This window comes from Oryx dammah, unplaced genomic scaffold (assembly GCF_014754425.2).
Source record: "Oryx dammah isolate SB20612 unplaced genomic scaffold, SCBI_Odam_1.1 HiC_scaffold_19, whole genome shotgun sequence".
In the NCBI taxonomy this organism is placed as follows: Eukaryota; Metazoa; Chordata; class Mammalia; order Artiodactyla; family Bovidae; genus Oryx; species Oryx dammah.
This window is the reverse complement of record NW_024070203.1, coordinates 46,449,170-46,465,829: the sequence shown is the minus strand read 5'-3', so window position 1 is coordinate 46,465,829 and position 16,660 is coordinate 46,449,170. Positions and strand designations below refer to the sequence as shown.

Below are 16,660 nucleotides of genomic sequence, written 5' to 3'. Positions count from 1 at the left end.
CTTTAAGCCAACTTTTTCACTCTCCTCTTTCACTTTCATCAACAGGCTTTTTAGTTCCTCTTCACTTTCTGCCATAAGGGTGGTGTCATCTGCATATCTGAAGTTATTGATATTTCTCCCAGCAATCTTGATTCCAACTTGTGCTTCTTCCAGCCCAGCGTTTCTCATGATGTATTCTCCATAGAAGTTAAATTAGCAGGGTGACAATATCCAGCCTTGCCGTACTCCTTTTCCTATTTGGAACCAGTCTGTTGTTCCATGTCCAGTTCTAACTGTTGCTGCCTGACCTGCATATAGGTTTCTCAAGAGGCAGGTCAGGTGGTCTGGTATTCCCATCTTTTTCAGAATTGTCCATTGTTTATTATGATCCACACAGTCAAAGGCTTTGGCATAGTCAATAAAGAAGAAATAGATATATTTCTGGAACTCTCTTGCTTTTTTGATGATCCAGCAGATGTTGGCAATTTGATCTCTGGTTCCTCTGCCTTTTCTAAAACCAGCTTGAATATTACAAAATAGATTTATATGTACCATTTTTGAGGCTTCCCAGGTGGCGCTCATGGTAAAGACTCCACCTATCAATGCAGGAGACATAAGAGAAGCAGGTTTGATCCCTGGGTCAGGAGAATCCACTGGACAAGGGCATGGCTGCCCACTCCAGTATTCTTGCCTGGAGAATCCCATGGCCTGGAGGTCCACAGTCCATAGGGTCGCAAAGAGTCTGACATGACTAAAGTTGACTAAGCGTTCATGCACATACAATCTTTGGTATCTTTTTTCCCTGAATCAGTGTTTTCAAGATCTGCTGCCACTGGGGCTTTCTCTAACTATAGTTAACTCCAGATCCTGGACTTGTCTTTAGGTTGGACTTGGGCAACATGTTGAAATTAGAAAATAATAAAGCTGATGGTTGCTTAAAAAGTTAAACATAGATTTACCATATGACTCAACATTTCCACTCATGTATATGTTTCCAAAATTAAAAACAACCAGGCAACTACTTGTACACAAATGTTCATAATAGCACTGTTCACAGTAACCCATATATCCACCAATGGATAATGAATAAATAAAATGTATTAGATACCTAAGATGGAATATTGCATGCCAAGTCACTTCAGTTCAGTTCAGTTCAGTCGCTCAGTCGCATCTATCTCTTTGCGACCCCATGAATTGCAGCACGCCAGGCCTCCCTGTCCATCACCAACTCCCAGACTTCACTCAAACTCACATCCATCGAGTCAGTGATGCCATCCAGCCATCTCATCCTCTGTCATCCCCTTCTCCTCCTGCCCCCAATCCCTCCCAGCATCAGAGTCTTTTCCAATGAGTCAACTCTTGACATGAGGTGGCCAAAGTATTGGAGTTTCAGCTTTAGCATCATTCCTTCTGAAGAACACCCAGGACTGATCTCCTCTTTAGGACCCCATGGACTGTAGCCCACCAGGCTCCCCTGTCCATGGGACTCCCCAAGGGAAAATACTGGGGTGGGCTGCCATGCCCTCCTCCAGGGGATCTTCCCAACCCAGGGGTCAAACTCCTATCTCTTGCAACTCCTGCACTGGCAAGTGAGTTCTTTATCACTAGCTCCACCTGGGAAGCCCAAGATGGAATATTACTCAGCCTTGAAAAGGGATAAAGCTTTTTATGATAGGTGCTATATGGGGTTGCATAGAGTCAGACATGACAGAAGTGACTTAGCAGCATAACATCAAAAATATTATATTAAGTCAAAGGTGTCCCCACAAAAGGTCAAAAGGTCACATACTGTATAATCCAATTTGTATGAAATATCCAGAACAGGTAAATACATAGAGATGAGAAGATTGGTAGCTGTCAAAAGCTGACAGGGAGAGGATAAGCAATGATTGCTTAACAGGTAAAATGTTTTATTTTGAGCTGATGAAAAATGGTTTAGAAGTAGACAGAGGTGATGGCTGCACAACATTGGGAAGGTATGGAATGCCAGTGAATTGTACACATTAAAGTGGTTACTTCTATGTTGAATGGATTTCACGTCAATAATAAAATAACAGTTGGGAGATTGGGATCAACATATATACACACTACTACACATAAAATAGGTAACTAATGAGAGCCTGCTATACAGGGAACTCTATATTCAGTGCTCTGTGGTGACCTAAATGGGAAAGAAGTCCAAAAAAGAGGGGATATATGTACATGTATAGCTAATGCACTTTTCTGTATAGCAGAAACTAACATAATATTAGTAAAGCAACTATATTCCAATAAAAAATAAAATTTTAAATAATTAAAAATCAATAATAATAACAAAGTTTGTCTGGTACCTACAGTTCCTATTGCCCCAAATACTATAGTAGGAGGGAGAAGGAAAGCCTCACTTAAGCAGGGGAACCTTTTTGGAGACATTATATTGAAGCAAAGACCTGAAAGACAACTAGGATTTAAACTAAGTAAGGAAGGTAGAGATAGATGGGGAAAAGAGGAAAAGAGAAAAACAATCCAGGGAGATATTGTCTACATGATGATTTAGCAATATAACAGTGACAGAAATTATTTCTCCTTTCCCATAAAATCAAATGAATAAATATGTTTTCATCATCTTCTATTTGTGGGGAGCCATGCTAGGTGCTGGGAGAAACAGACCAACAAAAGGCATAGTCTGACAAGAGAAATAAAACTAGCATTTATTGAGCAGCTCCAATATGATGGATATTTTACATGTGCATGTGTGCTCGGGAGCTCCAGCTGTGTCCAACCCTTTGCGACGCCATGGACTGTAGTCCGCCAGGTTCCTCTATCCATGGGATTCTCCAGGCAAAAACACTGGAGTGGGTAGCCATTTCCCCCTTCAGGGGACCTTCATGACCCAGGGTTCAAACCCATGTCTCCTGTGTCTCCTGCATTGCAGGCAGATTCTTGACCCCTGAGCCACTGGGGAAGCCTATATTTTACATGTATTATCTCAATTAATCCTTTAAAGAGATCAAAGCAATAAGTGTGATTAATCCTGTTAACTTGCCCAACATTTCACAGCTTCTAAATAGAAAATACAAGATTTCATCCAAGTGTGCCTGACTGCAGGGTCCACCTTCTTGCCACTACAGCAGGACATAATTAGAGTGGCTGGAAGCTGAGTAACTTGTTAAGACATCAGTGGATAGATGTCACAAAGTTGAGCACAATGCTCCCTCCAGATTGAAGGACCTGGAAAAAACTGGGATCAGATCTGGAGAGAAATAAATGGCCCAGATCCCAGAACCAGAAAGTGGAGGCAACAAGGAAAAGGCTTGGACATGAACTGTCCCTGAAACTTCCCCAACCCCCATTGTACTGAGTGGAGGGAGCCTTTTTTCTGCACTGGTCCTTACCCCATCAGAGTGCTCCACAAATTCAGTGCTTGGTTTTATATTTTTATTCATGTCCCAGTTCTACCATTTAATAGCTTTGAATAAATTACAGAAAGGTGTAATTCTCTGTGTCTTGGTTTACACATCTAAAAAACTAGAATAATAGTAAACAAAAAATCTGGATTAAATGAATACATATTTTACAAAGGGCTTACATGTCAACAACACACAAGTGCTCAACAAATATTGTTTTTGTTTAGGATGTTGTTGTACTACTATTTCCTTGCCAAGAATTCCCAGCTTGTCCAAAGCACAGACCATGTCCTTTTTCTTAATCTCCAGCCTCTAAAACAGAGGTTGGAGCATAGTCAGTAAACAGCAAGTTCTGAGTCAAGGCAGTGGTGAACCTAGCACTATATTGGCTAGGGAAATTTTCAAGACCTCAGCATCCCTTAAAATCTCACTCTTTTGTTGTAAACAAAACTGTAATATAGAGATTGTCAGTTACCAAATATTTATTGAGCACCTACGATCTGGAGGGTCCAGCACTAGGAATGCAGGGCTTTCTAAATTGCCAGGATTACATTTAATCCACTTGGTTGATTTATCATTAAGTTTAGACAGGGAAATAAATAAGAATACACACACTTGCATAGCCTCAAGAGAAATAACCTGTGCAGTGTCAAAGTTCTGGCTATCATTACAAAGAAAACATTGCTACTCATGTACAAAACAAACTATGATCCATTAACTCAGCACAGAAGTCCTTTTTGGCTCCATAAAAGCTGGCACCCAAGCAAGTTTTGTAGTCACACTGCCAAAAAATACCTGGCTGATACATTTTAACGTCCTTCCTTGCTTTCTCTCAGACATATTTCAGTAATTGCCTGTCTGCAGGTACAAGATGCTTACAGGAAGTGATTAATCTTTCATGAGACTATTCTACTATTCCTTAATGCAGTATAATAAAAGCTCAAAGGGACAGCTACAGTCATGTCAGTGCATGCTTTAAGGAAAGGAAGTTTTAATGGGAGGTAAATCTGATCACACGATAGCAGTCAATGATGAAATCTCTTTTTTGAAAGAAAGCAACCCAAAAGGGCAAATCTACTCCCTGGGGCGAGGGGGAAGCCCACCTCTAAACCTCTAAACCTAAAACCTCCTTTTTTCTGGTCGGAGGCCAGATGGGATCCTCAGACATCATGAAACACTACAACTGGAAGCTGAATGGTTTGTCTACACCCAGCCCCCAACACGTAGACACTGGAGATGAGAAAGGCTCTTGTTTGCTGTCTGAAGCAGGTGTGGTTGGACTAAATGGAGAGAAGATGTCCAGCTGGAAAAACCCATCAACCAGCTGCCCAGGCCCGTCTGCTTAGATAAATACCACCTGTTACTAAACAGCCAGAGAAAAATTAGTCCTGTGCTAGGAACCTGCCACTTCTCTGCCTATTATGCTGAGGCTTTTGTGTCTTTTTGACATCCCAAATCCCATGAGTGTCTCAGAGCGATGGTCATATTTGCTGCACTTAATTCTATTCTGGACAATGACAGATGATTTTGGAGCTTTAGATTAAAGTATTTTCTGGGGGCCAAGAGCACATATGTGAGAGAATAATAAATAACACCTATCAGAAGAGGTCAGTGACTCCAAAGGCACTTTTTAACTCGAGCACCTCACTGGTCTGTGGAGTCTGGCCTGCTTGAAGGACGGGGCATGGCCCCATCTCCTGAACCCTGTGCCCTCTTCCTCACTGCTCCTCAGCTGAACCAGTCTTCTCTTGAGCCCTGAGTTTGGTTAAATACACACATGCACATGTACACGCCAGTGGTAAAGAATCCACTGGCTAATGCAGGAGATGCAGGTTTGATCCCTGATCTGGGAAGATCCCCTGGAGAAGGACATGGCAACCCACTCCAGTACTCTTGCCTGGAAAATCTCATGGACAGAGGAGCCTGGCAGGCTACAGTCCATGGGATCGAAAAGAGTAGGACAAGACTTAGCAACTGAACAACCACAAAACACACACTCACATACAGACACTCCTTTGTTCATGCTATTCCCATAACTGTAATGTCCTCTCCTGAACTTTCCAAATCCCACTATTTAAGACTCAAATAAAATCCTGCTGCTTCTCCTAGAGTCTTCCCCAAAAATGTTAGCTAAAAATGACTTTCTCTGAAATGCTACTATACTGAGAGTCCACAAAGTACATTTGGTCACTTTGAATGGTTCCCAAGTAAATCTCATCTACCCAATGAAGGGAGGATAAAATTCATCCCTCTGAGGCTTAGCCCACCATCCAACACAAAGTTAGGCATCTAGCACCTCAAGAGATGTACCTCAACTGAAACAACATTGACCTCAAAAGTTATTTGGAGGATGACAGAAAGACAAAACACTAAACTAGAGATCCTACTGGAAAAAATTTCTAAAGATTTTTGACTCAGATCAATGTTCTATGAACCCTGGACATGTAGCCAGAAGGCTTGGAACTGAATGCTGGTTTTTCAGTTATTAACTTTATGATTAATTACTCTAACAATATCTATTTCTTACCTGTAAAATGAAACTCACAAGTCAGGGGACTATACCGGGAAGCTCCGAGAAGGCAATTCTTACTATAGTGTTCATATTCATTACCAAAACCACACATTCATGGTTCTTGAGAAAACTGCACAGTTCCTTCAACATCAAACAGATTCAGTTCAGTTCAGTCGCTCGGTCGTGTCAGACTCTTTGCGACCCCATGAATCGCAGCACGCCAGGCCTCCCTGTCCATCACCAACTCCCGGAGTTCACTCAGACTCTCGTCCATTGAGTCAGTGATGCCATCCAGCCATCTCATCCTCGGTCGTCCCCTTCAATCAAACAGATTAGAACAAACTAACTTATTATTCTAGACTGACTATTTTTTAGGCTTCAAAAACTTGGTGGACTCTGATAATCATCTGGGGACTTTATAGATATGTTTTGCCCAGGACCTTCACATTTGTTTCACCCAGTATCTGACTAGTGAAAAGTTATTAGGATTATAGCTTTTAGAAATATGTCTTAAACTGTAATAGACACCTTGATAATGACATTTAGTGCTATTCAACTTAAAAATCGGTGCTAGCTCCTAAATCTTCCTTAGACTCAAAATCTATATAATCACATACACATACATATGCAGGAGTTTAAAGTTGTGTGTGTGTGTGTGTACATGCGTGTGTGTGTGTGTGTGTGTGTGTGTGTGTGAATTTCCTGCAGGTATGTGCCATAATTACCCAGTATTCCGGAACCTCTCATGTATCAATTTATCTTTGTAATCTGATCATACACTGCAGTCAGGGTATGTCCCATTTCTATTCCTCCACGAAGTTCACTCATGTTTGTAAAATAATTACTCTAAGAAGACAGTACGTTTCAAAAAGGGGAAAAAAAAGTGACATACCAAGAAAAAAGACAATATCAGAAGTGTGTGAAAGTTACTTTTTAAGGAAGCAATTTGGGACACTTTTCTACCCTAGAATCCATCCAACTCAAGCAGCCTTGAGCTGAGAATACAGGCAGTCCTAAAAAAGCTCTCAATCCAGGGCATTTTGTCCCTCAGCTGGGCAGGGGTCAAAGCAATCAATAGTAGTTTAGACTAAACAGGAAGAAAACCAGCTCAATTAATGTGGCAGATGCATGAATGGTCATCACATTTAGAAACAAGGTAAGTTTGAAACAAATTTAGTTGCTATCATTGTTGCCATCGTTGGCTAATACATGTATTGTTGGCTAATACATGCAGATAAATACTGCATCTTCCATCCCTTTTAAATGTATCTAGTAAACCCACTAGACTTCCAGTCATTGTACTGCACATAAGTTTCCCACAGAGATTTCATGAAAATCAACTCAACCTCTTTTTAAAACTTATCCCAGACATAGCTTCTGGTTCAGAGGAAACCAAACATCCCTTTGCCTGCCCCTGTCCCCCATCCCCCAGTGTAAGGAAAGCCACTAACTCTTTCACAGGAGCAGATTGTTCCAACTTAATTGAATGAAGTAAACTTGGGGAAATACCTGACATTGCCAACTTGACCTCTGCTAAGCCTTTTGAACTTCAATCACTGTCCTCCAACACAAAGCCTTCTATTAGGCTTTCAGCTATTTCCCCTGATTACACAGGTAGCTTATCTTAAGGATTCCATGGTTTCAGTTATCATTTCTAACCTGATTGTGAGACGAGTATTATTTCCGTGCTGAGTCTTGTGACTAAGCCTGCAAAGGTATTTGCTGGTTTGATTGAGTAAGAAGCATCTCATTTCAGTTTCTTATCCACCAAGATCCAATAACTTATTCTAAAGAAAAGAAAATAGTTTTAATTTATGAGAACATGAGTGAAAAAGCTCAAATGAATAACACTAGTCAGAAACTGTCCAAAATCATAGTCTTTGGTGTTTCATGTAGATTTCAAAATTTAAAATATAATTTCTAATACAGGGCAATAAAAATGAAGATTGTTCCCAATAAACAAAGTGCAAATAGTAAAAACAAAACAGCTTGAATTTCTCAAACAAGTAGAATTAGTATTCTCTTCTGTCTAGCTCCCATATCGAAGAAGGAAAAATTGAGGTTAAAGTTTAAAATATTTTTAACTAATTACCCATACTGGCAAATAAAAGGTGCTCATAATCTGGGAGTAAAGATGTGATGGCAGTTATTTTAAGACTTAAAATATTTTTAACAAAATAGGCAGTTATTTTCATCCTAAGCATCTATTTTTCTTCTTCTTGACTCTACTATACATGTACCTTTCAGAAATATACAGAAAACTTTTAAATATTTCAAAATATTTAGAATTATCCAGTTCTTTATTACAAAGTAAAACAGAATATAATTTGTCCTCAACAGACTGTCAGTGATTAAAAAGATTGCAAACAGCCAGTTCCAGCAAACATGGGAAAATTATACAAATACAATATACAAATATACAAATAGATGGGAAAAATATACAAATTTTGTGGAAAGTAATTTGGTTGTCAATATCTATTAAAATTTGAAATGTGCATACCTTGTAAGGCTGTTAATTGAAAAAACATGTTTACAATAGCAAAGATAGGAGGAAATTAAATTAGGGAAAAAATAAAATTAATAAGGGAATGGTTCAGTGGTAACAATATACAGTCATCAAAGAGCTAAAAAGTCTTCCATGAAATGACCTAGAAAATGTCCATGCTATATTTTTAGTAATTAAAACTGATTCTAGATAAAAGCATTTAATAATATTCTAGTTTAGGGTATCAAATACATATGCACATAAAGTAGAAACCTAAGAAAGATGAATGACATATATCAAATAGCTAGCCAGTAGTTTTTAACCCTGGGCAGAGAAAGTGTATGGTGGAAAAAGTCTCTAGCTTCTTATTTTATAAAATCCAAACACAAATGGAAGGATAGCAGGTGAATTCTATTTATTTTTCAACATATTTGGAAACATTTTAAAATTTAAAAAAATATTCAAAAGTCAGAAATCTATATTTCAATAAATACATTTAAAAGTATTCAATAAAAGTTTTATTTACAGAATAAAACATCTATGAAATAATTGACCTCTTAATTTAGGGAGAACTACATTTGTTAAAATGAGTTACATTGACTTGGACTCTTTTCCTTTGCCATTTGTTATAATTGGTTTCCAGTCATTCTAAATATAATAAACATAACTATTTTATTTCATTTGGTATAACTGAAGTGCAAATTTGCTGAAGAAGTACACACATTGCTTGTGTTATAAGTTTACATGATAACTGCAAGAGTTGCCTCAAGAAACTTTATTATGTTGTTTGGTCCACTGAATGGAAATTATTTTAAGTGGAGGACTTAAGGATAGAGTATCACAATATTCCCAATGTGTTTTGACTCTGAGTTGTTTTGTTTTGCTTTACAAAAATAAAACATTGTATTTATTGATTCATATACTACTGAAATAAAATGTGCTTAGTGGCTCAGTCATGTCTGACTCTTTGTGACCCCATGGATTGTAGCCCGCCAGGCTCCTCCGTCCATGGGGATTCTCCAGGCAAGAATAGTGGAGTGTGTTGCCATGCCCTCTTCCAGGGGACCTTCCCAACCCAGAGATTGAACTCAGGCCTCCTACATAGAAGGCAGATTCTTTCCTGTCTGAGCTACCAGGGAAGCCCACTGAAATAAAATAAGACTGTGGTATAATAGGTTTGGGTTTATAATTTCCAAAACTATATATCTTGTTCCCAAAGTGCCTAAATTTCTTATCAAACCAAAAATGTGAACATTAGCCAACCAAACAAGCCCACATAGCCTCTTAAGTGCCCTAGAAGGATATTAGCATTGGCAAGAAAACTGCATGTAATCTACTTCTTCTGCCACAAGTGCCTGGAATTTCCTCGCATTCCATCCCATCAGAATATCAGTTTATTGTAGACTAGCAATACCTAAGCCAGCAAGGGTCTCAAGCATGCGTGCTCTTCTCCTTTACTTTTTTTGACTAATACTGCTTATGCAGCCTTGAGAAATTTAACTTTTCTGAGCCTTGACTTCTCATGTGCAAGATAGAAATAATATTATCACCATGAAGGTTTACCATGAAAATCAGGTGAGCATGTTGCTTAGAACAGTGCATGCCTGTGTACCAAATTGCTTCAGTGGTGTCTGACTCTTTGCAACCCTACAGACTGTAACCCAGCAGCTCTTCTGTCCATGGGATTCTCCACGCAAGAATACTGGAGTGCACTGCCATTTCCTCCTGCAGGGGATCTTCCCAACCCAGGGATTGAACCCACGTCTCCTGTGGCTCTTGCATTGCAGGAAGGTTCTTTTACTGCTGAGCCACTGGGGAAGCCTGCTTGCAACAGTATGGAGCTCATAGTAAGCACTCCAAGAATAGTAGTTTTATTATAATTAATAGATATTCATGATAGAAATACTGAAATTAAGAGCTGTACCCTACTATGATGTGAATGTAGGGCAACAAATCCCAATCTCTAAAGAGTAAAAAAAATCAAGTCTGAACTTTCAAAATGAAGATTTCTGGGCCCCACTCACCAAAAATTCTGATTCATCTCAGCCTGGGATTAGTCATAGGAATCTTCCTTTTTCACAAGTACTGCAACTGATTCTCACAAGAAACAGAGTTATGGGAAGAAGAATGGAGGACCTTCAAGGAAGAAAGAGGAACAGAATACATGTGCCCTGTCCCAGAAAGTCCTTGTACTTCACTCACATTAACTGTTCTGATTCTGAGGCCAAGAAATCTTCTCCCAAATCTAACTTATATTTGTGTTATGTCAGGAAGAGAAGAATCAGAATGGTTCTCCTACTTCATCTCCAAATATCTCTGACCACACTTTCCTCCAGCTTTGATAACAGTGTATCATGACCCAAATGCCTTGGTGCTATTTCACTGTGTTTTGTTCTTTTGGATTTCCATTAGTGTTGGTTCATTTTGACACTAGTGGTGTAGGATTAGGAAATTGAGATAATTGATGTGGACTCACACCTTTAATTCCTATGTACTGATCCCTCAATCTAAAAGCATTCATAGTTTCATCAGAACTTGGGGTTCACATCAGCCCCCATATCCCCCATGTCAGATGATGGGGGAGCCACTCATGTGCCCAGTTTGCCCATACAGCATCCTTACTCTTCCGCTGAACAATGAACCTAATGAATATCTTGCTCCCAGACAGAAGGATCCAGGTTTTAAGGTGCCTGAAAGTGTGTTAGTTGCTCAGTTGTGCCCAACTTTTTGCGAACCCATAGACTATAGCCTGCCAGGCCCCTCTGTCCATGGGATTTTCCTGGCAAGAATACTGGAGTGGGTAGCCATTCCCTTCTCCAGGGGGTCTTCCTGACCTAGGGATCAAATCCGGGTCTCCTGCACTACAGGTGGATTCTTTACCATATGAGCCACCAGGAAAGGAAAGCCCTGAAGCCTATCCTATCTAGAGATTTGATCTTAAAGCATACATCAACAAAAAGGAAAACCCTCACCTTTCACATATGTATTCATGTGGATTCAAGGCTAGGGCTCCTCTCAGGGCCTTAGACATTGTTATAAATTGTTGTGTATAACACCTCCATTCATAGGAAACTCTATCCCCAGTGACACTTATTTGGAGATAGGACTTTTATGGGGGTAATTAAGATCAAATGAGGTCATAAGGGTGAGGCCTTGATCTAATACAACTGGTGTCCTTACAAAAAGAGAGAGGCACACCAGGGATGCACATACAGACAAAAGGCCATGAGAGGACACAGATAGAGAGTGGCCATGCACAGGTCAAAGAGAGAGGCCTCCAGAGACATGACCCAGGCTGGCACCTTGATCTTGGACTTCCAGCCTTCTCAACTGCTGCTGCTGCTGCAGCTAAGTCACTTCAGTCATGTCTGACTCTGTGTGACCAGATAGACGGCAGCCCACCAGTCTCCCCCATCCCTGGGATTTTCCAGGCAAGAACAATGGAGTGGGTTGCCATTTCCTCCTCCAGTGCAAGAAAGTGAAAAGTGAAAGTGAAGTCACTCAGTCATGTCCAACTCTTCGAGACCCCATGGACTGCAGCCTACCAGGCTCCTCCATCCATGGGATTTTCCAGGCAAGAGTACTGGAGTGGGGTGCCATCGCCTTCTCTGCCTGAACTGCTAGAAAACAATTTTCTGTTGTTTAAGCCACCAACCTGTGGAATATTGTTGTGGCAGCCCTTTAGAAGACAGCAGAAATGGTTCATGCAACTGAGGGCCCTGAAACTACTATATCGCTAGCTCCTTCTTACAGCCTCCTCTCCTATCAGGCAAGCTGAATTTCCCATCCCATTATAGCCAACTCTGACCACTGGTTCTCCAGGTATGATAAACATCAGTTCAGTTCAGTTCATTCGCTCAGTTGTGTCTGACTCTTTGCGACCCCATGAACTGCAGCACGCAAGGGCTCCCTGTCCATCACCAACTCCCGGAGTTCACTCAAACTCATGTCCATCGAGTTGGTGATGCCATCCAGCCATCTCATCCTCTGTCATCCCCTTCTCCATCCTGCCTCCAATCCCTCCCAGCACCAGAGTCTTTTCCAATGAGTCAACTCTTCGCATGAGGTGGCCAAAGTATTAAAATTTCAGCTTTAGCATCAGTCCCTCCAATGAACACCCAGGACTGATCTCCTTTAGGTTGGACTGGTTGGATCTCCTTGCAGTCCAAGGGACTCTCAAGAGTCTTCTCCAACACCACAGTTCAAAAGCATCAATTCTTCAGCACTCAGCTTTCTTCACAGTCCAACTCTCACATCCATACATGACCACTGGAAAAACCATAGCCTTGACCAGATGGACCTTTGTTGGCAAAGTAATATCTCTGCTTTTGAATAACTTTCCTTCCAAGGAGTGTCTTTTAATTTCATGGCTGCAATAACCATCTGCAGTGATTTTGGAGCCAAAAAAAATAAAGTCTGACACTATTTCCACTGTTCCCCCATCTATCTCCCATGAAGTGATGGGACCAGATGCCATGATCTTAATTTTCTGAATGTAGAATTAAGCCAACTTTTTCACTCTCCTCTTTCACTTTCATCAAGAAAACATACCCATCCTCAAAAGTCTGGCTTAAATATTATAGTCTGTGAATTCTTCTCTAATCTTCCCAAATGAAATATATTTTTCTCTACTTCATAACCTGTCCCACAGATATCTGCACCCCTATTATTGCTGGCTTTATTTAATTCTGTCTTACATTGTTATCAGCCAGTATTCACATAATACTATCATATTTATGCTATCATTCATAGCTATTAATATTTACATTAATTCACAATGACAACATTCACTTATTAATTAGCCATTTAAATTCCTTGTGGGAAGACAGCATGCTTACTTCCATACCTAACACAATAATTTGCACACAGGAAACCATGAACAATTGTTTATTGAATTGACTGATATCTATAAAAAGCCTTAAGGTCTTTAGCAAATAGAACTAAGTTAATTATCTATGCATATGTGAAACTGAAGTGAAAGTTGCTTAGTTGTGTCCCACTCTTTGCAGCCCCATGTGCTCTAGACTGCCAGGCTCCTTCTACCCATGGAATTCTCCAGGCAAGAATACTGGAGGAGCTTGCCATTCCTTCTGCAGGGGATCTTCCCAACCCAGGGATCTAACCTGGATCTCCTGCACTGCAGGCAGATTCTTTACTGTCTGAGCCATGGGAAAGTTCCCTATCTAGGTATAATAGCTGCCTATAGAGCATATTCATAAAATCAAATGATTTTATATGAAAAAGATCTTAGAGGGTTTTTTTACCAATTTTTATTTTACCTATTTACCAAGCATCACCTAGTGAATTACTAACAGATTTACTCTAAATGACAGACTAAAACAGAGACCTCATGAATCCTAGGCTTCATCCTCATTCCACCAAGCAACCTGGCCAGTCATCCAAACTCGATCAAAAACTGTAGATGGACACATCCAGCTATTTTGGAATCATTTAAAGAACACTGTGCCAGCATGGAGCAGATCATGCTTTGGCTTCCACTGGAGATCTTCCTATAGGGACTGAATGCACAGGTCTCTTCAACTCAAGCATAGTCATTTAGATTGTCATTGTATTTCCCACTGAAGTTAAATAAATAGGCATTCTAATTGTTTTAACTTAAACTTGAAGCCGATTGCAAACTTCTTGGAACTAGTTCAACCACTGTGGATATTTATTTACACTTGAGAAAGAGAATTTCCTGCACTCCTAATTCAAATATTGCAAAGTCCATTAGGCAGGGTAATTAGTGTGCACCCAGCCAAACTTGGAACCAACTGATCAAAGTGAATACCTGATTTAGTCTCTGGGTTTAACCCTTCACTACTTCTTTGGAAAGACTAAAAAAAGCTTTGATGATGCTGCTGTTTGGAATATGAACTACAACACTCTGAATATACCTCAACCATCAGTTCCTCCCCAGCGGGTCTCTGAGTCTAAGCAGTGATGACAGCCATTAGATAGACACTGCTAAAAATGACGTGCTGACGAGAGAGGATTTATATCCCATTACCAATCCCCTGCGCCATGCCATGAACCTTCAACTAGACATTTTATCATGTTGGTCGCTCTCTGCATTTTCTCTAATTTGTCTCTTTTTCAACATGTGGTATCCCAAACTAAAAGCAGTTGAAATATGTTCAGGCAAGACTAGTGCCAAGTCACTGGAAATAATTTTTTTTCTGGTTTGGAACATAATGCTTCCATTAATACAGACTGATAGCACTTTGGACTTCCCTGGTGGCTCAGACGGTAAAACATCTGTCTACAATGTGAGAGACCTGGGTTTGATCCCTGGGTTGGGAAGATTCCCTGGAGAAGGAAATGGCAACCCACTCCAGTACTCTTGCCTTGAAAATCCCATGGATGGAGGAGCTTGGTGCAGGCTACTATCCATGGGCTCGCAAAGAGTCGGGCATGACTGAGCGACTTCACTTTATCACTTTGAAAGGATCTCTCTTTTTAACAAATCATGGAGGGGGTTGTTGACTTTAACAGCTCTCAAAATATGCTAGGGCATGGAGCAGCAACCTACAAACAATAAAGTGGTAGGTAACTTTGAGAGGGGTGAATTATGTTGTCCTTTGGTAGCCCCCAGCCAAGTATTCTCAAGTGGCTGTCCATCCTCCAGCTCCACAGCCAAGCCCATCTCATCTATATATAATCTAATCTTAACTAGAGAGTGTGAAAATTTAAAGTCTTTGTAGATATAGGAATACATTCTCTTTCACTGCCCCACCTACAACCCACACCCATGAACTCTTAGGTTTCTACATTTTCAATGTGATTCTTGAGAACAGGAAAGAATTCAAAACTAAAGCAATGGAGTTACTCTATGTACTGTGAGGTCATATTTCAGTTGGGAGTTGGGGTTAAAGTTAGTGCAAACTATAAAAACCAAGCTGAGTCAAAATTATCTCTGGAAATTTTTTTTTTTAGCCACAAATAAGACCTTTTGTCACCATCAAAAAGGCCTGCATTTTAAACAGATTCTTGGACTGGGGGCTCATATCCATCAGTTTGTTTAACTTTAGCACCTGTCTCATCCCCAGCAGCTTTTCCAGAACCACTAACTTCACCATGCAGTTCCACGAGTTTTCCCTATTCAAACTTGGACTTCTTTAGCATTTTTACTTTTCTAACAAAGACATCGTAAAGCAGATAAATAGATTGGCAAGCCTTTTCTATGCCTTTTCCAATGCTGTCTGGAATCAATTTACTGACCACTTCTTTCTAGTCACTTGTCTGCACCCCTCAGGTCATGATTACCATCATCTCCATGTGAATCTGGCATACCTGCTGGTGCTGGACATAAAAGGTCTTCAGAATATGATTACTGTGTTTCTTAGTAAAGCCCACGCAGGACAGATGAAGCGAATAACAATCGGTAGTCTTGACAACAAGGTGAACTTTAGTCATGGTCTACCTTTTTTTTTTTTTTACCATGGAGCACATTTTGTCACAGGTAAGATCCATGCCATGGAAACTAGTCAGGCGGTTTTTGCCTTGAACATCCTCCATAATTAGCTTGAATTTTCTAAAGGCAACTTCATCATTCTGCAGATCAGTGAGATTCACTTCAGAAATACAACCCTTGAGGCCATCAGATTCAATTTTGGTTCCTTGAGTTCTCATGACCACTGTTTTCCCAGAATAGCTGGTGTTTTCACATCATACCAATATTCTTAGAAAATGGGGCAACCACTTTCTTCTTGGCTTTCATAAGGCACTTTTTCTTGCCAACCACCATGATGCTGTTCAGAAGACCAAAAGGGTTAGAAATCTTAAGGGGCTGTGGTAGGCAGAATTTGGAAGACGACCTCCTGAGAGTCCTTTTCTGGTTATTCAATCACACACCTCTCTGACTACCACTGTGAAGGGATTTTTTGCAGGTACAAAGCCCCTAATCAGTTAGATTTTAAATACAGAGAGTATTGGGGTAAGCCTGACCCAACTGAGAGAACTTTGAAAGCAGAATATTTGCTCACGCTGGTATTAGCAGGGGAATTCGGAGAGACTGAAAGAACCACACAGATTTGCTTAGCCATTGCTGGCTTGCAGATAGAAGGGAGGACCAGAGATTGGCCACTATCTGCTGAAAGTGACCCCTGGCCAACAGCCAGAAAATGAGCAAGGACCTTAGTCCTACAGCAACAAGAAACTGAAGGCTGTCAATAACTTGAAGTGAGCCTGGAAGCAGATTCTTCCCAAGCCTCCAGACAGGAGCCCAGCCCAGCCAACACCTTGATTTCAGTCTTTTGAGACTCTAGGCAGAGAAACCAGACAAAATAGCCCATATTT

General features: G+C 40.4%; 1 pseudogene; it reads right to left on the bottom strand.

The window, feature by feature from the left end:
• Positions 1 to 15,298: 15,298 nt before the first annotated feature.
• Positions 15,299 to 16,109, bottom strand: LOC120878812 (annotated as a pseudogene).
• Positions 16,110 to 16,660: the final 551 nt, after the last annotated feature.